Genomic DNA, 23,102 nt, shown 5'->3' with positions numbered 1-23,102 from the left:
CACCAACCTCATGCCTACTTTTCCACTTTGCTTAGCAGCACGCAGAATGGTCGGCCAGGTGCTGGGTGCCCCTTAGTTACCCAGCCTTCCTCCAGTTATTGTTCCATCAATCATCACTTTAGTAGCCATGTGTCAATTATTTCACTGTGGTTGGCCTCGAGACTGCATCTTCTGTCTGTAAAAGTTCTGATATCTTCGCCTGGCCTGGTGCCATGCATAGGCGTGAGCTCTCGCTTCTTCTTGCTCGGCTGGTCACATGATTCGGACACTGTGAATTTGCCTCTTTTCCATCAATTTGTGTATTTGATTTTCGTTTTACCCACCACCTGTCTTCGTCTCCTTATCTTGACCTTCCAGAAGCAGGATATTCTGTTCTTAGTTTCAATTAAATGTAGCTACTTTTCATCTCTTCTATTAGTACAACCTTGGCTTTCCTGGCACGAGTTGCCTCTGCTGAGTTTCGTTTCAGCCGTCCTTTCTTGATTTTGCTAAATATGAAGCTTTTCTTGTGTGGCCTTTAGTAACCTGGGTTGATTCTGCTTCTTGTGCAAAGTGGAATTACACTTATATAATATACTTCTTTTGAGGTAGATTTATGTACATCTTTCTACTAAGCATAGCAAGCTGCATGGTTTTCTTAGCTTTCTTGCAGTTCCAAGCATATGTACAGGTGTAAACTGGTCGACTATCTTCTTCATGCTCGTGACTTAAGCTTCTACATTTGACATCATCCTTTCACTTCAGGTTCACGATAATCTTGCTCATGGCATTTTTGTCTCTTTACGTCATTCTCTGGTCGTCATTTCTTCTATATGGGAGTCAGTCCGGGATCTCATGACATCACCATTCGTCTTCCATTAAGACCTTTTTAGTTTCCTCAGGGACTGTACTCAGACGATCTTCATTTTGTTTCATTTGTTGAAATGGCTTTCTCAATGGGTACCTTACTGTCCATGGTTTCCTTGGTACTTGTACTTCAATAGGAGTTGTTCTTCTGATAGGTACTGCTCAGAGCCCCACTGCAGCTCTCTGCTGGTTTATTTGCTCATCATACGTCACATATTTCGGTGTGAACATTCCTGGTACTTCAAAATGGATGGTTGGAGTGCGGGCTGTATTTGGGACCTCCTCTACACTCCCCCCTCTGGGCAATTCAACAACCACTTTAACCTCCTTCTTTGGATCCATCTTCTTCGGTTCCTCTGTATTCACCTTCACTTCATCGCCTGGGTCCATTATTTCTTCATCTTCTGGGTCTATACATGATGGTCTAAAGAAATGTCTCTTTGGGGTCCATATCTTTATCACTCCTTTTAAACTTCCTGCTGTTCTTACATGTTTGTCTTTGTTCCACGTCATTAGTTGACACTGTCCATTTGGGCTGCAGTAAACCCATCTCCCCACATAATTTCTATGCTTCCTGGGAAAGAGAAACTTTGTTCCTTTTGGTGCGTGAATGCCTGCCTTCACAAAGTCTCTTATTTCTTCGTCAGTCAGGTCTTTGGGTTTCCATCCTGGCTTGACATCAATCATGATCTTCATCCCTATGGCTTTCTTTGCAGTTTTCTGGCACTGAGAGATTATTATCTTGATAACACAGAATCCTAGTAATATCATCACTAGCAGGGCTCCTAGGAACTTGAATGCATCTGCCATCCATTGTGGAACCCATGAGAACAGTGATCCAAACCAACTGTCGTCGTCTACTTCATCAGTTTCATCAATCATCTGATTCTGTAGCTTCATCAACATACCTATGGCCTCCATTAGAGTTCCATTTTCCTCGTCATGAGATGGTATGAATGTGCAACATGATTCTCCAATTTTTGTACAAACCCCATCCATAGTTGTGATCATGTAAAGTACATATCTGTTCTGGAGAGTCATCAATCGGATTGCCCTTAACTCCTCTTTGATTGCATTGAATCCCTTTATGGTTGTGTTGATGGTCTGCAGTAACTTCCATCTGGTTATCTGCAAGCATTTAGTATTTGCTCCAACTTGGAATCTTGGCATGAAGATTATTGCGAGCACTAATGAGGTGAGGCTAAACAGCCTGTGTTCATATGGGATTTCATGAAAAGCTTCTTCTGATTTGACAGAAAAGTAATTTTCTCTCTTCATTCGAGTCAGCAGTTCCACAGATCTCTTCTTCCTCAGGTGAGCATCTACTTTTGGGGAAACTGTCAATATTCAGGTCACTTTTCGGGATCACCAACGCTGGAACATGGACATTCACTATTGTGCATATACCTCCCCAGTTTCTCTGCAGCCTGATTTATGCTTTGGAAACACATGCCCAATAATGATCCATAATTACTGCAGTTCCATGCACCATTCCTGGAGTATCAAAAACTAGTCCACAGTTATGATTCACTCCCATTTTCCTTGTGCCATTATTCCTGAAGCAGAATGTTGGACTTTGTAGTGGCACTATCTGCAAGGGCCCTCCTCTGTCTTCGACCCATGTCAGCAGTTTTTCAAGCTTTGGCCATAATGGCTTGCATCCATTTTGCACTATGTTGATGGTAGGCTCGTATTGGCTTATGACCATCCATGCTCTGCATATCACTACTCCTTTCTCCCATCTGTCTGTTGAAAGCACTGTTCCCCAAATCTGCATTGGGCCTCTGTTCTTCCAACTTCGAGCCTCTTCTGGGGTTTTTCCTTGGACATTTAGTTTCTGATTCGCTTATCTTCTGATTTCTGCTCCTATAACTCCAGGCTTCTCGTATCTGATCACAATGTGTTTCGTCTTTCCATTGTTTCTTGTCTTTATGTCCTGAACATAATCGTCTTCATTTGGATCAGTTGCTTCAGTTGCCCATTTCAGTGAGGCATCACTACCCATGAACTGGTCTCTGGTGTTGCACATTGCTACATGCGAAAGACAGTGTGCTGTCTGGATATCAATTTCTACAGCTACAAAGATCTTGGACTTCCCCATGCTGTACGGTAGGAGTGCACAAACAAAGCATTCCCCTTCTGAACTTCGTCTTCCAACTTCTTTCATATGCTGGTACCAAATGTTGTTTCCCAAATGTGCTGTACTGTCCAAGTAATCGTTTAATTCATTGTCGTCTCCATGCATGCTTCTCTTGATTCTTAAGGTTTTCATGTAGTTTGCTATAACTACATCCTTGAATGCATCTGTATGGCTCCTTCTTGCTGGAAGATTCTCAGGTATCCCGGTCCATGGTGCAGGCCTCCTCATCTGTGCTATTTGAGTAGACAAAAGTCTGGCAGTTCTTTCCTTGTCCTCATGTATCCTTTTTTTCTGGTTAGAAATGTCCATATCCACTCTGGCATTGGTCCAGTATATGGCTGTACTGTAGAACCTGTGCTTGTCCCTTTCACTGGAACATATGTGCTTGTCCATGCTGTCTCTGTTGGTCGATTCACTAACTCCTCTTGTCTCTTCAGGATTTTTGCTTCTTCCATTTGTCTTTTCACTTTGCTTGTAGTGGAATTTCTCATAGCTGGCAGCCTCTTCTTCTTCCATGCTTTGGATTGTAGTTCTGCAGTTATTGACACTAGGCCTGGTGTGTGTGCATTCAATGTTTGCATGCATGTGGTTGTCAGTAACCTTTTTACATTGATACTCTGCCGACCCTGTCTCCGGATTTTCACTTGCTGGTTACCACAAGTGTGTGTGTGTGTCATTGCTAATCACATCCATTTCAAGTTCACTCACTCCATTGTCAGACATTCTAGGGACTGGAATGACTATGTAAGGTCTGGGTGCCTTTGTAGGCTTCATTCTTGCATCATTAGGTGCGTGCACTGGAATTGGAACGCTTTGTGCACAAATAAAAATGTGCAGTTCTGATCGTGGGTGACAGTAGGATAATGATAAAAATTATACATAGGCACATTATTCCCCTGTAGGTTAACCAGCAGCATTTACTTCCAGAGAAATATGAACGTCTTTCCTCCTGCGGGAGGACGAGATTGCTGCTCTGGATCCCCATTTCGATCATCTGTTAAAATATGCTAACTTTTAATACAGTTCTAAACACTTTTATCTATGGATTCTGTTTGTTCTGCTTGCGAGCTGCAGGTACTTAAACAATTGTCTCTCTTTGATTGAACACTGGATTGTCTATAATTTATGGACACAGTTCTCTTTTTCTATGTGTATGACAAAAACTGGCAATAATCCAACAAGTCTCTCTACTGTGCATGTTCAAAATATACTAACTCCCAGTCTGTGCCTCTGATTTGCTTCATTCCCGAAGACATGTTGTGTCCTTGTCAATATGAAAAATAAGAAATGAGATCTCTGGCACTGCTCTCTTGATCTGTCCCTCGGCGGAAGGTTTAAAATCTTCTCAAATAGTTCTGTTGATAGTTAGAAAGTTCCATTTGCATCACAATACCATGCAGGAGCATGTCCATCTGTGTAGAATTAACTGGGTCTCTGATGAATGTGAGGACGTCAACATCTACAGGTCTCCCCACAAGCTCTGGGAAATCTGTGATTAGACAAAAGAAAATGTTACTTGCCAACCTGCTGTCTTCTGGTGACAGGGACATTTGTCCTGTCTTGCTGAGGTTCGGGACTGTAGGCTTTCACTTCACTGTGAACGGTGTCTGCAATTTCTGTGTGCGTGGAGAGCTACTTGCATAACAATACCGTTTAGGATTATGCTCAGACGTTCTGTATTTGCTGGATCTCGAAGAAAAGTTAATACATCTGTCGTTCTTCCGACAAGATCTGGACAGTCATCAATTAGGCGAAAGAACAATAGGTTGATAAGCTCATTCACTTCCTTCTCTGCTTGGGACATTTGGTTTTTCCTCACTGTATTCAGGAAGTAGGAGGAACTACTCAGCAATCACAGTAAGCAATCTCCTTATAGACTTTTTGTTTTCAGGATCTTGAAGAAAGTCACTGACACTGGTGAGCCTCCCCACCAATGACGGGTACAATCTTAACACTAGATCGAAGTATGTCACCACATCTTTGGTGATGTCGCTACTGTGGGACACCATAAGTGATTACGAACAAGGTCTCTGTGTGGAAGGAATCTGGATACTGTATTCTCTTCCAATTTATGTGTCCTCAATCAAAATTTGGCATATTCTTTTACAATCAAGGATTCAGTATGCCTCAGTACAAAGTTCAAAGTGGTTTATAAATGCAATTTTTCTTCTTCACCCTGCAACTAGGATGCACAGAGTATCCGTTTTTATGTCCTTATCCTCTTTTTTGCTCAGAGAATGTCCAAAGTGAAACCACAACTATTGCACAAAGTTATTTGTTTTTACTTTGCTGCTGATCATGTGTCCTTCTTCCTCATCGTGGATCTCGTATGCAGGTGCTGTGGTTCTTCCCCGTCGTCTGTAGTCTCTTCGCGCTGGGGTGTAGGCAGGGGGCCTTCTCCGAAGTATGGTTTGATGTCACCCAAAAAGATCCAAGCTCTCCTTCCTTGTAGCTTTACTGCAGAGGGACTGCAGTCTTCCAGTGTAAAGGGACCGTTAAACCTTGGTTGGTCCCACCTTTTTCTCGTATGAGTCTTTACCAGGACGATATCTTCAGGGAAGATGGATGGAAGATGTAGTACTTGAGCTGTGTCTGCAGTAAGATCTCCTTCTGTGTTCCGTGCTGCCCTGCACCCTTTTCGTCATTGCTGCAGCTGGCCTGAATTCACAGTAAGACAAGATGTCATGCAATTCAAGTAATTTTGCATTTCAGACCCTAAGATTTCTCCTGTTGACTGGGCACCACATCTAGCTCTGTTTCGGGGTGTCAGTGGAGTGCGCATTCTTCTTCCTGTGGCTATTTCATGCTGCGTAAGATGATGGTTGGAACCGGGTTGATTCCGGAGTGCATACAGTGCCAAAGGAAGGCAGTGCAACCATCCCTTTCTTAGAGTAAGCTTCAACTTGGCTATCCTCTCCTTTAATAGGCCATTGAGCTTCTCACATACCCCGTTACCTTGTGGGTGATACGCCGATGAGAACTTGTGCTTTATACCAAACAACAAGCTAATCTTCATTTACAAAATGGGTCCCGTTATCCGATCTCATGACTTCACATACCCACAACCTGAGAAATACCTCCATCACTAAAAATTCGGCTGCACAGTTAGAGTCTCGGTGTGTACATGGACCTGCCTCTATCCATCTAGAGAATGGACACACCACAACAATTAGGTATCTGTACCCGTTACATACTTGGATATTGTCGACGTAATAGACATGCAAGTGCTGAAAAGGTCCATTTGGCCTTGGGATGACTCCTCATTACTTTTATTGTGTGCCCAGCTGTGAAGTTCGGTATAAACCAGTCTTCCGCGAGTGTTGCCGCTAGATTCTCTTTTGTCATGTGTGCTGGATAGTGTAACTGTTCCCCCATTATTTTTAACAGGGCTATATGCATTACTGGTTTACCAGTGCTGTCTTGTCGCCACAAGCTTTCGGAGGGTTTTAAAGAACACCCTCACCGTTTCCATATGTTTTTTTTTCCTCCTGTGGTGCCTCCACTTGGAGTGCTATCAACTGTGTTTTTCCCAGATTATTGTAGCTTTCAGGTGCACTCTGTGCAACGATCATTTTCTCATTTGTGTGAGCGACTTCCACTTCCATGATCGTCTCACTCTTAGATGCCATACGCTTGGCTTCCGTGTCTGCTGCTTGAATTCCTCGAGAGATAAAATCTGTCCCTTTCGTGTGGGCGGCGCATTTCACGACCGCTATGCCCACTGGGAGCTGTAGTGCCTTAATCAGAATGTCCAATAAGGCTGCGTGCTGTACTGGTGTGCCATCTGCTCGGAGGCAGCCCCTCCTTTTCGAGCGCACCAAGCCTGAGTGCACTGTTGACGTCTCATAGGCGGAGTCACTGTACACCATTACTTCCTGGTTGCGAGTATCAACGCCAATAATTCTGCAGCCTGTGCTGAATAATGAGATGGTATTCGTGCACTAAGTAGTACTCAAAATTCTCCATTTGCTGTGTGCTTCATCACAGCAACGTCTGTATATCTTTGCCCATCGTTTTGATCGATTCTCGAAGAACTGTCACTTCTCCTTCTGCTAATGCATTTCCTTTCACTCTGTGGATTTCATCATAGAATTCTTCATAATTCGCAGAGTCATGTATTGGCTCAACTTCAGTGACTGTGTCTGCTCTGAACCTAGCTGGGTTCACTATTTTGCATCGGACTATCTTGATTGAGGGATTCGATATGATCACTTCATAAGCAGAAGCTCTCTGAGATGTCAGTGTGCCCTTCGGTTTCTCTAGAATAGCAAATAGCGAGTGCTCAACGTGCAAAGCGCTTCATTACACGTTGTCCGGTAAGGGAATACTGTTACCGGTAACGAAATACCGGCAACGTTATTCTCCCAAGCCGATCACGACCCGGACCCACCGCTATTAGTGGACCCGTAAAGTACGGTGCCACTAATAGCGGCGGGGCCGTGTGCGCGCGACCCCCACACCGTAAATAGCACCATGGCAGGGCCCTGTTCATCCTGGGTTTGGAGTGGGCATCTGCGCTCAATTGCATCTGCAATGCGGTTCATGGCCTGCCTTAGTTGGGCCATTTCATCGCAGATGCGGTTAGTGCATGCCTCCATGCACTCCCTTGTCTGCTGTGCAAATGCACCAATGTCCTCCCTCAGGCGCCCTGTCTCAGCCACATGTTGCCCTACTAGACCAGTGATTTCGGTCTGCCTCTGAAAGATGGCTGGGAGGTCATGTTGCATGGTGGCTGCCGGTGGGATGGCTGATGTGCCTGGATCCATTGCACTGGCATCAGGTGAGGATACCTGGGGGCTCCATGACACATCTTGGTTGTGGGTGGGTGATCCGCCTTGGCTAAACGGACCTGGTGAGAACATCAGGCTTGACAGTAAGGGGCATGTCGGTATGGGGCTCTGATTCAGATCCTCAATGCCAGGTGCTACCTCCGCATCCGAAAGTGGGGCAGTGGCTGCTGCCTCACCCATTGAGCTGGTGGCAGCAGAGTGCACTCCCTCAATGCTGCCTTCACTTGCTGGGAGACACACGCCCGTGGGTGCCACGACGGCAGCAGGCATGGCCTCTGGCTGCGTAGACCTGCTGCTCCTGCTGCCTTTGTCCCTGTGATTATGGTCACTCCTCCTGGGTCCCCTAGAGGATGTGGCGGTGTCCCCCGTGGCATCCCTCCTGGCTTTTATCCTGGGTGCGGGAGCAGGTGTTGAAGTGTGTGGCTCCTCAGTTTCCGTGTGTGATCCTGCAGGGGTGAGAAAAGGGGTAAATCATCATCTATGGGTCGACCTGCCTCATGCAGGATGCATACGTCATGCCGTCCAATGCATTTGGGGCTCTTCAGTGTGGAGGCAGGTAATGGGGATGTTGGCTGGCTCATGCATGATTGGCCCTGTTTTGGACGGTTATGTGGTGATGCATGCATGTCTGTTTGTGGCTGGATCCACGGCATTCCTATGGACACATGATTGGGGGACCCCTCACCCTTCATTGCGCATTGTTTGGTGTATACACTCACCTCCATTGGATGAAATGGCCACGCCAAGCTCCATATCTCCGACCCCTTCGATCGATTCGACTCCAATCGTGGAGGCACATATCTCCTCCCATTGCCATGTTGCGGTTCACTGATAATATATTCCGCACACGGACCCGGAGGTCGTCCCACCTCTTGCGGCAGTCCTTGACACTCCGGGTGGTAGTGCCCACCGCACTGACTTTTTGTGCGACTTCGGCCCAGATGGCCTTTTTCTTAAGGAGGGCCTCCCTCCGCATGTCATTCCCAAACACTACTTCTGCACTGGCAGCAAGTGTGGTGGTCAGCATCACAAGCTCCTCATTGGAGAATTTTTCTTTGCGCTGGCGATCAGCTGTTTTTTTTAGGGCCTTCGGCATCTTCGGGCTTCCTGGTCGGAGTTCCCTGGATATATTTCCTGGATGCAGAGGATGGCAATGGATTGTGTTTTTAAAGATGGCCACCGTGCTCTTTCCCGTTCCTGTGCGATGGTGTAATTTCCGGTTCCGCTTTTTAACGGTGACCGGTAATAGCGGTGACCGCTATTTACAGGTGGCGGCTGTGCAGAGGCACTATCGACGGTTTAGACGACACCGGTAAGGGGCGTTTTGGGGAATTTAGCGGCAGGGCGGTACGGTCATTTACGGCATGGCGCTATGCTTGTGTCCGCGTACTCGTGATGGGACGCTATTAGTGGCCTCTTGCGAGGGTGGACACTCTGATAGCGCCATGCCGTTAAATTCCGATTTTTACCGGACAACGTGTAATGAGGCCCAATAAATGTCATCGAGCATCCCATTACAATGGTAGTAGCTTTCTCTATGGCGAATGCTGCAGCAGCTAAACTCTGTTCGCAAGGGAAATGGCTTCTCATCACTGGGTCCAAATTTCCAATATAGTATGCCAGGGGCTTGTACCCCAATGTGGTTCTCTGTGTGAGCACTGCCGTCATAACGCTGCCATTCGTGTGCGAGAATAGGTCAAATTCCTCTGCATAATTGGGGATTCCTAAAACTGGTGCTGTGCAAATTGCTCTTTTGAGTTTAGCAAATGCTTCCTCCAATGTCTCAGACCATTCAATCTTCTCTTTCGTCACTTGTGCCTTCTTTAGGGCCTGAAGCAAAGGCTTGGTGTAAGAGCTGTAGTCGAAGACCCATGCCCTGACATAATTGCACAGGCCTAAGAAACTCTGCATCTGCGTTACCGTGTTTGGCTTGGCTGTGTTTAGTATGGCTTCTGCTCTTTCTGTGGTAACTCTTTTCCCTTCATGAGAGATCAGCTGACCTATGTTGAGTGCTTCTCGTTGACAACATTGTAACTTCTCTTTGTCAACCTTATATCCTTTTTCAGCCAAGATAGTCAATAGATGAACAGAATCGTGTCTGCAGTGCTCCTTTGTCATGCTGCAAATTAAGATGTCATCCACATACTGCAAGACAACACTTTCTAATGCAATATTGCTTAGGTCCATCTGCAGGACTCTGTTAAAGATGGAAGGAGACTCACAGTGCCCCTGGGTTAGCCTCGTGCTTTTCAGACGCATCTGTCTGAACGTGAATGAAGTCAGGTCTTGTGAGTTACGGTGCAACGGTATTGAGAAAAATGCATTTTTCAAATCAATCACTGTGAAATATTTTGCCTCAGTCAGTATATTACATAGGATTGTAGCCGGGTTAGGGACTAAAGGGAAATCGGTTTCAACAATATCATTTATCAGCCTCAGATCTTGAATTAGCCTCCAAGACCCTCCCTTTGATTTTTTGATAGGGTAAACTGCAGTATTGCATGACGACTCTGACATCACTAAGATGCCCTGCTCCATCATAGCCGAAATTGTCTTAAAAATTCCTTCATCTGCCTCCCTGGACATGGGGTATTGTAGTGCTTTTGGAAGAATTGCTCCTGGCTTCAGTTTAATTTTCACTTCTCCGACTCCTTTCAATAAGCCTACGTCATACGGGCCTGTGGTCTGCACTGAGACAGGCAGCTGGGCCATGTCATCCTCAAAATGTTCAGGACGGTTCTGTGCCAACATCATTCTCTGAGGCACTTCTCTTTTGATCATTTTCGCCCCAAAAAGTGGGGTTTACCTCAGCTGCTGTTTCTCCCATATCTGCTTCCTCGTCAAACAGATCGTCATCAGTGATGTCAGTCAATCTGTACCCTTCTTCAATGGCGATTACTGTGTACGACTGTCGGCCTTCATCGTCACAACCGTCAATCAAAACCATTTTCCCTCGTATTGCAGCTGTGTGTATCACCAAGGGAAATACTTGTCCCCTTTCCTCGTGCATAGGTATTCTTGGCCTGAACAAAAATTCATCTGCGGTCCTCATAGTTTTTTCAGCAAGGCCTGGTAGCCCTGCCATTAACACGTGTATTCCATATGCAAATATTTCTGGTTCTAATGGTATAGCCCTCATAGCTGTGTGTCCTGCGTATGCTCTAATCATTTTGCTTACGTTTGAATAGTGCATTCCTGGAGTTGAACATACTATGCCCTCCTCTGTGAACGAGATTGTCATATTTAACTTTGTCATTGGATCTCGACCCAAAATGTTTACTGGGGTTTGTCATGAATATAATAGAGGCACATTCATTTCACATTCTCGTATAGAGACTGGAAGTGCATTTGTAAAGGGAACACGACTTGTAGCTCCTGTGAAACTCTGAAGTATTTATAGCATCGCTGCACAAGGAAAACCTGCCTATACGTATACACAAACGTGTTGCACCCGTGTCAATGAGGAAGGAATATTCTTTATCCCCCACAACAACATCCACCCTTGGTTCCCGGTGAGGGTCTGGTGTCACTGATAAGATAGAACAAATCAGGGTTCCCAGTGAGCTGTCCTAGTCCATATATAATTTTGTCCCACCTTGTGCGAATGGACTTCCCCCATCACCAGTGTTACTCCTCATTCCAGGGTTCGTGGTCTGTCCTGTGCTTACTGTCTGTGACGGTTGCATCAGTGACTGTTGGGACTGTCCTTGTGGAAAACTCACCAAATTCTGAGGTTGCAAGCCTTGTTGCGCTCCTGGCGTTTGTTGGTGCACAGTGTGATTTTGTGCAGCTCCCTGCTGTAAAAACATAGGTAGATTCATTGTATCTGCTCCTGTTCCTTGGCGGTTTTGCATCATGCCTTGATTTCTGCATGTGAACGCTAGATGTCCTGTCATCCCACACAACCAACATACTGGCGGTGGTCTGATCATTTTTCCCATTTCACATGTCTTGAAAGCCATTTTGCATGTTTTGAAAACCTCCTTGATTATTCTGGAATCCTCCCTGATTACTGTGCCATCCTCTTCCTTTAAATCCTCTTCCCCTGGGGTAAAACTCTGTACTGCCCTGATTATTCTGCTGTGGATTATTGACTTGTGGCATGCTCAATTCAGCTGTGCTAGTTATCATTGCTCCTTCAAGAGCATATTTTGACCATTTCTTCTGCACTAATTTTGCCTCTTCACCCTTTCGTGCAGCTTCCTTTTGCGATTCTTTTCTTGCAGCAGCCTGCAATATTGTGTAATGGTCAACTGTATTTCTGCCCATGGCTTGGCCTTGATTCCTACCAATTTCTTGAGCTGTTTCTGTACCGGTTCTGGCAGCCCTTGGCACAATATATGGTAGAACATGGGTATAGACTTCGCCCAAGATTCCTGAGTCTCGAGTACCCATGCGTCTTGGAAATTCTGTATGTAAATCAACGGGTCTTCCGACTCCTTCATTTTATGTGTCATGATAGCTCCCAATTCGGAAGTATCCGGATCTAGCAATCGTAATGCTTTCCATACAGCAGCTCTGCAATAGTTAAATGGAGCTCCATCATGCGCGGTATTAACTTTGGTCACACCAGGGTAACCTGCCCGTGTCCACACATCGTCTGCTCTATCACCAAGTATGGCGATTAAGAGACCTTTGATATCCCAGATAGCTAACGTGTTCCCTCCCATCATTTTTTCTAGCTCGTGTATCCATTTTCCGGCTCCTGATGTCAACATTGGAAGCTTATTTTTCAAGTTTTCCCGATACATGTGTGGCCACATGTGTGGCCATGGAATAAACTGTGGTCTCGCTCCACTTTCTCGAGCAACGGAAATTGGGATGCATAGTCCTCTCTTTCCTCTCTCATTGTTCTTCTGTCTGTGGCAGGAGTAATATTCATGCATCGCCGCCTACCAAGAAATGTCCTTGGCCGACTCACATAGGGTGGTGGAGACACCCCCCTCTGACCGCGAGATACTTCTTCATGTCGGTCTGACTGTGTGGCTAACTCTGATGCCCTCGGTGCAGGATCACTAGTGTTTGACCATCTTATCCCTTTCCTCCTTGAGAATCATTTTTCGCATCTCCTCTCTTCCTCCTTTTCCTCACGCTCTTCTCTTTCGATGTCGGACATTGTCTGCCCCCAACTTGTGCAACTTCTTGCGTCCTCTTTGTTCCTGCTTATTTCCAATCTATCTAGGGACAGTGCTTTATTCCCACTACTTTGGGAGACAGCCTCAGTGTCGTAAAGCTGAGTGCTCTCCAGGCGCTCGTCTTCCCCCTCCCCTTGGGGTACTTGTTCTAGCCCCATTTCATCATATATCCTATCAATCATTTCTCTGATGCTTCTAGTGTCGAAGTCATCCTCAATATTTGCACTAGATGTGCCTCGTACCGAAATGTCCTCCCAGTCTACCACTGGATCAGGTTTTTGAACTTCTCTTTCCAGATATTAAAGATCGCGTGCTCTCTGTTTTCGCTTATGTCCTACATAGTCATCGAATTCTCTGCGCTTCCTCGCTTCTTCTCTGACCCCATCTTCTTCCTCTTTCTTTGTGTCTCTACGTTCATTTGCCCCTCATACCTTCATCTCTTTATTCTTTTCTCTTGTATCCTTTGCTCTTCCTCTAACCTTTGCTGCTCCTCTCTTTCTTGATCATTGGCTGCTCTCTGTTTATGATCACGCTGCCTTTCTAGCTCTTCACGATATAACTGTTCTCGTCTCTGTCTATCTTTTTCCTTATTCTTTTGTCTCTCAATCCTTTTTCTTTTTCCTTCTGCTTTCTCTGTACATCGTCTTACTTCTCCTTTTGTCCTTTTGTTTCGCGTCATCAATGCCTTTGCCATCAAGTTTCAATAAAATCTGCCCTCCCATCCATTCGTTCCTTTGCCTTCTCTCTCCGTATCGAGAGATGTACTTGCCTGTGTCTGGTCTCTTCTCTCGTCATCGCGTCTCTCCTTGTCCCTTGGGACTTTGGAGGTAATATCTCTATCTCTACCTTGATTTTCTTCACTACTTTGCGTAGGTGACTCATATGCTGGGTTGCTATACCCCATGGCTGCTTTAAGTTCCCTGGATGGGTATAACCCTTCTTCCTTATCATTTTCAATTTTCATTTCAGATGGGGCGGGTGCCGCTGAAGGCGTCTCACCACCTTCTGTGCATACGTTAAGTATCTAGTCTGATGGCAGTTCCTCTTCCTTGTCTTGTTGATACATTTTCCACAACTCTAGACTAGCTAGGCGTTTGTCTAACTTTTTGCCCGTGTATGTGGCATGCAAATATGTCTTCATGTGTTGCAAAACAGCTCTAGATAATGACCCACCCTGTGGCCAAGGCATAAACATTTTGTGGGTGGTTCCTTTAACCCATTGTGCACTGTACATTTTCAGCTTAAGTGCATGTTTCGGCAACTGTTTGCACAGGTGTGCTAATGAAGTTATGTCTTCCATGCTTAAATCTGTTCCCTTTCTCTTTATATAACACTTGATAACGCTTTACGTGACTTAAACAATTCCAACAATATGAGCGAGCACCAATCACTGCAAGCTCCAATCCTGTTTTTTCCACAACATTTTATATCTTCTATTTTACTCAATAAACATCAATTCGTATACTACAATACCTCAGTTATTTAATCGCGTAAATCCTATGTCAGTTCCTCTAAGGAAAATTTTCAGCTTATGACCTCACAACAAAACAACACATAAGACAGACGTTAACAGACTAGACGAACTCCAGCTGGCCACATATACCTCTGCATCTAATATTCTTACCCCGACATAGAGTTTAAACCCATCCCTTTCACAAAAAAGCATCTTTAATCACTGTGGTGGCCTATTTGTTCCCCTTTATTTGGGACTCTGGATGCAGGTTTCTTCTAGCCGCTTATATTAAAAGCGTAGGAATTAGGCGAATCTTCTCACTTCTCGGGTGTATTCCCCGGTATCCTCTCTCTTTTACTTAATTATTCTTCTCGGGTGTCTTTCCAGGTATCCTCTCTCTGTCTACTTAATTATTCTTGAGTCATTATTTCCTTCCCCATGTATATATACATTCTTCTCTACTTCAGACTATAGTTTGTTTTCCCGCCTCCCTCCGTTATCTTTTCCCTTACTTGTTCTAAGGTATATGCTTTTTGCCAAAGCATTAGCCTTTTTCACTCACCGTTCGCATGTTTCCTCTCTGGATACTCAGGATCACCGCCTTCGTCACCGCCTTCTCCGGATTTTCTACCGCTCAGCTGCCCGTAGGTGTGGGAAGAGGTTATGTGGGAAAGCACAGTTCCCTTCAGACCTGGTTCTGCAGATTTTGTTTTTACTCTACCACTGTCTATGGGAGCTTCACGGTCTACTCAGCCGAATGGCAAAGGACTTGTGATATTACCGAGGACCTAGAGTTACTTTATGTCGACGGTCAAAGGGTGTCTTGTCTAATCGATAATCAATAATCATCCGATCTCTGCTACCAAGTGTGCTCCGAGAGCCCCAACTGGCCCATAGAGTCGGGGTTTGCTCAGGAGCACTTTAAGACAAGATAGCAGCAGCCATGAGATGGATGGGGGTGCAGATATATACTTCAACACCAATCAATAAGAACAACTTAACGGTTTGGAAAAGGGAGTCCGTTTAATGACAAGTACAAAAAACGGGGAGTCTCATGAATATCAGCAGATGGGTGATCTTCCTTCTCGCTTCACAACTCCAATGAACTTCATAAAAATCATGACATTTATACTAAAAGTTCCTCATCATTGACGTATAACACTCAAAAGTTGACATTCAATTCTATTGCTTCGGGAAAGGTAACTTTAATATAGGTACTATATCTGTATATGGTAACGGAGTGAGGGGATTGGATAAACACTGTCAGGTGGGCATCTAAGCCCTTCCTTCAAAAATGACTACTGCAGACGTCACTAAAATTATGACATCCCATTGGCTCTACTGATTATAGGACCCTAGATTATTTGATCCATTGGGATTGGGTTGGCATCAACCCCATGCATACTTTTGCACTTTGCTTAGCAGCATGGAGAATGGTCGTCTAGGTGCGGGGTGCCCCTTAGTTACCCAGCCTTCCTCCAGTTATTGTTGCAATCAATCGTCACTTTATTAGCCATGCATCAATTATTTCACTGTGGTTGGCCTCGAGACTGCATCTTCTGTCTGAAAAAGTTCTGATATCTTCGTCTGGCCTGGTGCTATGCGTAGGTGTGAGCTCTCGCTTCTTCCTGCTCGGCTGGTCACGTGATTCGGACACCGTGAATTTGCTTCTTTTCCATCAATTTGTGTATTTGATTTTAGTTTTACCCACCACCTGTCTTCGTCTCCTTATCTTGACCTTCCAGAAGGAGGATATTCTGTTCTTAGTTTCAATTAAATGTAGCTACTGTTCATCTCTTCTATTGGTACAACCTTGGCTTTCCTGGCACGAGTTGCCTCTGCTGAGATTCGTTTCAGCCGTCCTTTCTTGATTTTGCTAAATATGAAGCTTTTCTTGTGTGGCCTTCAGTAACCTGGGTTGATTCTGCTTCTTGTGCAAAGTGGAATTACACTTATATAACATACTTCTTTTGAGGTAGATTTATGTATAGTGGCACTTGCTGCACTATCTTTCTACTAAGCATAGCGAGCCGCACAGTTTTCTTAGCTTTCTTGCTGTTCCAAGTATATGTACAGGTGTAAACTGGTTGACTATCTTCATCATGCTCGTGGCTTAAGCTTCTACATTTGACATCGTCCTTTCACTTCAGGTTCACGATATCCTTGTTCATGGCGTTTACGTCTCTTTACGTCATTCTCTGGTCGTCATTTCTTCTACATGGGAGTCAGTCCTGGTTCTCATGACATCACCATTCATCTTCCATTAAGACCTTTTTAGTTTCCTCAGGGACTGTACTCAGACGATCTTCATTTTTTTCATTTGTTGATATGGCTTTCTCAATGGTTATCTTAGTGTCCATGGTTTCCTTGGTACTGGTACTTCAATAGGAGTTGTTCTTCTGATACGTACTGGACAGAGCCCCACTGCGGCTCTCTGCTGGTTTATTTGCTCATCATACGTCACATATTTCGGTGTGAACGTTCCTGGTACTTCAAAATGGACGGTTGGAGTGCGGGCTGTATTTGGGACCTCCTCTACACATTTTAAATGATCCTTATCCATCTGAGGCCATGGAACATATTGCGGTCTCGCTCCCCCCTTCTCTAGCAAGGGGAACTGTGAGAACCCCATCCCAGAATCGTATGCCATTATTTGCTTGCCTAATGCAAGGTTAATCATCCCTATTGATCTTTGTGCTGGTAACAACATTAACCTACTCACATAGGGTGGAGATTCTCCTCTCTCACTACACGATCAACTTTAGGGAAGTTCAGGATATTGTGCAGGATCTGGTGTTCCAGGTCTGACATCTTACCTCTTATCCATCTGTTGACTTCCCAGAGGGATGCATGCACCCTCTCCCCCTATCTTATGGCCTGACTCTCGTTCCTCGTCTGACATTGCTAGACCCCAACTAGTTTGACTATCATTCTCCTCTCGTCATTCTAAATTTAATCTACTCAAAGACAATGCTGTGCGTTCATCAATAAACATGTTTTCCTCCTCAACCCGTGGTTTAGGTATCAGGGATCGTTTGCTGCTCCCTCGAGTTCTATACTCACTGTCCTGCCTTATTTGTAGATATATCTTGTCAATCCTTTCTCCAATACTTTCCGCATCATATCTTTCCTCTTATAGTGCTACTTTAGGTGTTTCTTGACTCTTTTCTCTCATCGGGAGAACTTCAATTATCGTGCCCCATTGCCCCTGTATTTCATTGCTTGTTCTTACTCTCTCTTTAAGAATGAGACTGGCATCAAGACTTCGCTGCCTTCTAGTCGGTTTTATTTCTTCGTCCACTTCCCTTTGCTTTCTCGCATCCCTTCTTGCCCTTTCTTCTTCTTGCCTTTGTTCTTCTTCTCCCCTTCTCTGTAATCTTTTTTCCTTCACCTTTTGTGCCGCTTCTTCCTCTTTCTTTCTCTCTTATCCCTTGCATCTATCTCTTTCTTTCTAGTGTCGTACTTCCTTTGTTCCCTTGCCTGCTTTTCATCTTTTTCTTGTTCTTCTCTATATATCTGTTCCCGTTGTTCCCTACTTTTTCTTCCTTGCTCATCCTCCCTCAACCGCTTTTCTCGTTCCCTATCCTTCTTTTCTTGCTCGTCCTTATCTTCCCTTTGGCTAACCCCCATGATGCTTTTTCCATCTAACTTGAGTAATATATGTCCTCCCATCCATTCGTTTTGTACGAGCGTTACCTCATCAGCCCTATCCTTTCCATCTCTTAATTTCTTTGTCTATTTCTGTCGATATGTTCGACCTCTCGCCTCTTTCTTCTTTATCTCATATAGACTTACAGGCATCTTCCTTCCTTTTGCTCTATTCTGAACTGTCATCACTACAGTAAGCGGGGGGTTCATATGTTTGGTCACTATACCCCACCGCTGCTTTTAATTCCTTTAAAGGATAAACTCCTATCTCCTCTGCATCTACGCTCTTAATCTTGGATGAAGTAAGAGGAGCTGAGGGCTCTATGCCCTCTCCTTTATGCTGATTAAGCATCCAATCATCCTGTACTCGGTCTTCTTTCGCCTCTTGGTACATTTTCAAAAGTTCTAAAACTGCCAGTCTTTTCTCTAATTTCTTTCCTGTGTACACAGCGTTCACATATGTGGTCATGTTTTGTAATATCGCCTTTGACAATGACCCCCTTGTTGCCATGGCATGAACATGTTATCAGCTTTGTGTCAGGGTTCCATTAGATGTCTCTTCGTCTGATCATAGATCGGTCCCGCATAAGATTAAACATTCCAGAATCCACGGTAGAGCGAACAGTTTTCACTCTAAAGCAGGACTCTCTTTAGATCCTCGGAATCATGGTTTGTCTCTTTCCCCGCTCCCTTTCAGGAAACGCTATGGGTTGCCTTGGAGACGCTGGCACCCTTTGATTTCACGTTGGTGTTCAGGCCTACGATGCCGTGTTATGCGTGCGGTCAGCTGACAGGTATTTAAGCCCCGCCCCCGCGCATGGCGGTGCTTCTGAATTTGTAAACTTCCTAAGCTACGCATCTTGTTACCTTGTCTTCTGGCTCCTTGAATCCCTGGTTTTCTTTGTGACTTTCCTGCCTTGTTCTTGTCATCGCCTTCGTTTTACCTGCTCATTGCCAGACCCGGAACGGCCACAGACTCATTCGCCTCATCCCTCAAGTCTTACCCATTCATTGCCAGACCTAGAATGGCCACGGACTGCATTCACCCCATCCCTCGAGTCTTACCTGCTCATTGCTAGACCCGGAACGGCCACGGACTGCACTCGCCTAATCCCCCAAGTCTTACCCACTCATTGCCAGACCCGGAACGGCCACGTACGGCATTCGCCTCATCCCACAAGTCTTACCTGCTCATTGCTAGACCCGGAATGGCCTCGGACTGCATTCGCCTTATTCTTCACGTCTTACCTGATTATTGCCTATCTCAGAACGTCCACGGACTGCCTTGTCTCATTCCTCACGTCTTACCTGTTGCCAAGACCTAAATCTCTTAGACTGCTCCAACTACAATCAGTGCCACGTCTTCATTCTCCTACCGCCCAAAGACTTTAAGGAACAGAATGGACTTTCACGCATCGGCGCAAGGATCAAAGGACATTAGCACAATGGCGCAAGGATCAAGGGACATTAGCGCAACGGCACAAGGATCCATAGACTCCTTAGGCGTCCTCGTGCCGGCGGGAATAGGAAACAGGACATTGTGTTTCCAGGACTACCACTTCCTTCCCAAAACTACATCTGGTGTTTCTACTCACTTGGTAAGCACATACAGTTTGGTTCCTCCTTTTTCTTACTCTTCTGTCCTCCTGGTAACAGTTACCTTTCTTGTTTAAGGATACTCACCAATCTAGCTTGGAATTATTCAGTCCCATTCTGATTTTCTTGCTTGTGAGTATCAGTTCTTCACCTTGTTTTGAGATTACATTGCCTTAAGCCAAATGTTAATACTTGATTAATTTTTCTTGCAGCCAGCTGTCTGAGTACCAGGGTGTACCAATATTTTCGAGCAATACCTCAATCTGTCCTTTTGTACTCTTGAGGGGTATATTGTCAGAAAGACTCAATTGCATCACGACGTGTCAAGCCACCACTACTGAATTTAGTCCTTGGGCCCTAACATATTCAGAAGCCTTCAAAAATGGAAGAAGCCGCTGACCATTTAGCGGCTTTATCCAAAGTGGTGTCTGACCTCAGAGCCGATATGACAGCAGCACATGATGCTACTCAACGTCGTATCGATGCGTTACATGCTGTCTTGCAGTCAGGTGCTGGAGCGCCTAGTCCTAGAGCGGATTCAGCTCCAGGAAGGGCTCAATCGAGAACTGAGTTAAGTCCTGTCTACATGGCAGCCCAGTTTCCGTTGGCTCCTCCAGAAAGGTTCCTAGGGGATCCTAAAACCTTTCAAACATTCATTAATCAGAGCCGTTTGCATTTCCTGTGTAGGCCTGCCTCCTTTCCGGATGCTACTACAAAGGCGGCCTTTGTTTTGTCTAATCTTGGGGGTACTGCTGCAGTATGGGCTAATCCCCTGCTGGAACAGAGTAGCCCGCTCCTGTATGATTGTGAGGCACTGATCACGACTATGACCTGTGTTTTTGATACAAGATATAAATCACAGGCAACAGACCTGGAATGGCTTTCTTTACAACAAAAAGACAAATCTTTTTTGGAGTACTTGGCAAAATTTAACCAGCTAGTTGCAGAAACTGATTGGCCAGATGAAAAGAAAGCTGCTTTGTACTATAAAGGTGATTTGGAAAGTTTGAAGGATGTTCTAGCAACGGTACCGGTTGTGCCTAGTGGTTTCCGCGAACTGGTTGACCTTGTGTTAGGCAGAATCCTGTGCAGTTCCCTTAGGGAGCACTACACAAGAGTAGGACCACAGGTGAGAGCAATAAATCCCCTTTAGTATCAGTCTGTACCACAAAGATTTAGTTGGTAGCTGTGGCTGAGCAGTCAGACTTATCTCAAGAGGAAGATGAGCAGCATTCAGGGTTTACACAATAGGCCCACTAGACTATGGAACAAGGAAACACTGACCAAAGCTTTGTATTTAAAACGTAGATATATATTTATTGTATACACTTCTAATAAAACACATGCATCACAGTCATCAAACAAGTTAAATTAAGTCAGAGGAAAATATACACACTCCCAAGTTAAATTGTAGACCCAGTAAACCAGAGTGAAAACTGAGCAAAATGGCACAGTGACAACTACACACAAGGGGTCCTCTAACAATTCCTCACAAGGGAGGGAAAGCACAAGTTATATAGAAGTAGATTCTTAAACACCCTAGCAGCACTTCCCATCAGTTTGTGAACCAGTTTAAGCAAGGCAGTACATCAGTATAAGCAATACTTAAATGAAACTGAGCAAAATGGCATTTCACCAGGTTTAAAAATGGGAAGTAAAGGGTAGTTAAAAGAAATAGGTGCACTACACAGTTCTAGCTGAGAATCAATCTAGAGAAGGCAGATCTAACAATTGTGACCAGAGTCAGTAGGCCTGTACCAAAGTCAGTTGGTACAGGGCAAGGACCCAGGAGCAAAAATGTTCTTGTAGCTGCAGTGAGGTCTTTGGTTAATGAAGTGGAAAAGGTGGATGCAGACGTTGAAAAGACAATACAACCTGTCAGGTTTGGACCGCGGTGATTCCGTGACGGCGGTAACAAAGTTTCCGTTTCCGCAAGGTTGCGGAAAGACCGTCTGATTACGTGCTGTCGGTCGGGCGCACCACACGGATGCGGAAACGTTGTTACCGCCATCACAGAAAAAGCCACGGAAATGGACATAGCGCTGCCACAAGTAGCGCAAAAACCGTGTCCGCCTCCGTCGCCACGGACACGGAACCGGAAATACCATGATCGCCAAAACAGGAAATAGAGAGGCGGCCATCATATAAAGCACAATCCATTGCCATCCAGAGTCAGCACAAGCAGAATCCACACTGTGAGAAGGCAAAAGGGACCACCAGCATGTCTGCCAGAATTCCAGCTCAGAGACAGCGCAAACAGCGCTTTAGTGAGGCGCAGCTAACTGTTCTGGTGGAGCATATAGTGGAGCATGCAGAGATGCTGTTCAGTGCCGATCAAAGGCGTGCCACACAGCAGCGGAGGAAGGAAGTGTGGGCGGAAGCAGCACGCAAGTGCACTGCTGTCGGCGAGACTGTGAGGAGCATCAAGGACTGGCACAAGCGGTGGGACAACCTCAGGCTGAGGGTTCGGAACCCGATCTCCACACACCGCCAACGTAGCAGTGGGACAGGTGGAGGACCCCCTTCCCCACTGAGGCTGCAAGCATGGGAAGAGCGTTGCAGCAGTGTCCTCCACCTTGAGGGCATCCATGGGATCGGGGAGGCTGAGGCAGGAGTGAGCCCACCTGCAGATACTGGGAAGTGGTGAAACATGAATGCCACATGAGAATATGTTGATGGCAAGACTGGGCTAAAGGACCTATTAACAACCCCCGCCCCCCCAAGCAGTGCATGACTGGGCCAAAGGACCCATTAACAACCCCCCCCCCACCAAGCAGTGCATGACTGGGCCAAAGGACCCATTAACAACCCCCCCCCCCCCAAGCAGTCCATGACTGGGCCAAAGGACCCATTAACAACCCCCCCAACCCCAAGCAGTGGATGACTGGGCCAAAGGACCCATCATGATCCGTATGGCAACCAACATCACAACAATGCATACCCCCAACAATCAGATGCATGTAACTAACACTATTGAATGATCAACCTGTCTGATGCATGTGATGCACCCATCAGTCACCACCACAACACTAATTGCATGTCCTCTGTGTCCCCAGAGCCTATCAAGTGACAGTGATACTGCACAACAGGCCAGGCAATCTGCACCGGCACGTGTCCAAGCCACCGCCCCTGCACAAGAGGATGCTGCCAGCAGTTCGGCATCTCTGCCCCCACTACCAACTGCAACAAATGTGCCGGCCACCACCACCAACATCCCCAGCGTCTCCACGCTGCCTGAGTTAACACAGGTGCCACGGGAACCCATCATGCCCACCCAAACCAACACAGAAGGGAGCTGCACTGCAGAGGAGGCAGCCTGTAGTGACAACAGGGCCCCGGGAGAGCACTCTGATACTGGGCCACAGGGGGAGATGCCCACATTTGATGACCTGGGATCCTTCCATCAGCTGGAGTTTAGCCCCACATCACTCCGAAGTCCCATGAGGTCACCCACCCCATCTATGGCAGAGCTTGATTCCTGCATGCAGCGGATG

This window comes from Ambystoma mexicanum, chromosome 11 (assembly GCF_040938575.1).
Source record: "Ambystoma mexicanum isolate Mex_15411 chromosome 11, UKY_AmexF1_1, whole genome shotgun sequence".
NCBI lineage: Eukaryota > Metazoa > Chordata > Amphibia > Caudata > Ambystomatidae > Ambystoma > Ambystoma mexicanum.
The sequence above is the reverse complement of the archived record's forward strand: the minus strand, read 5'-3'. Positions refer to the sequence as shown.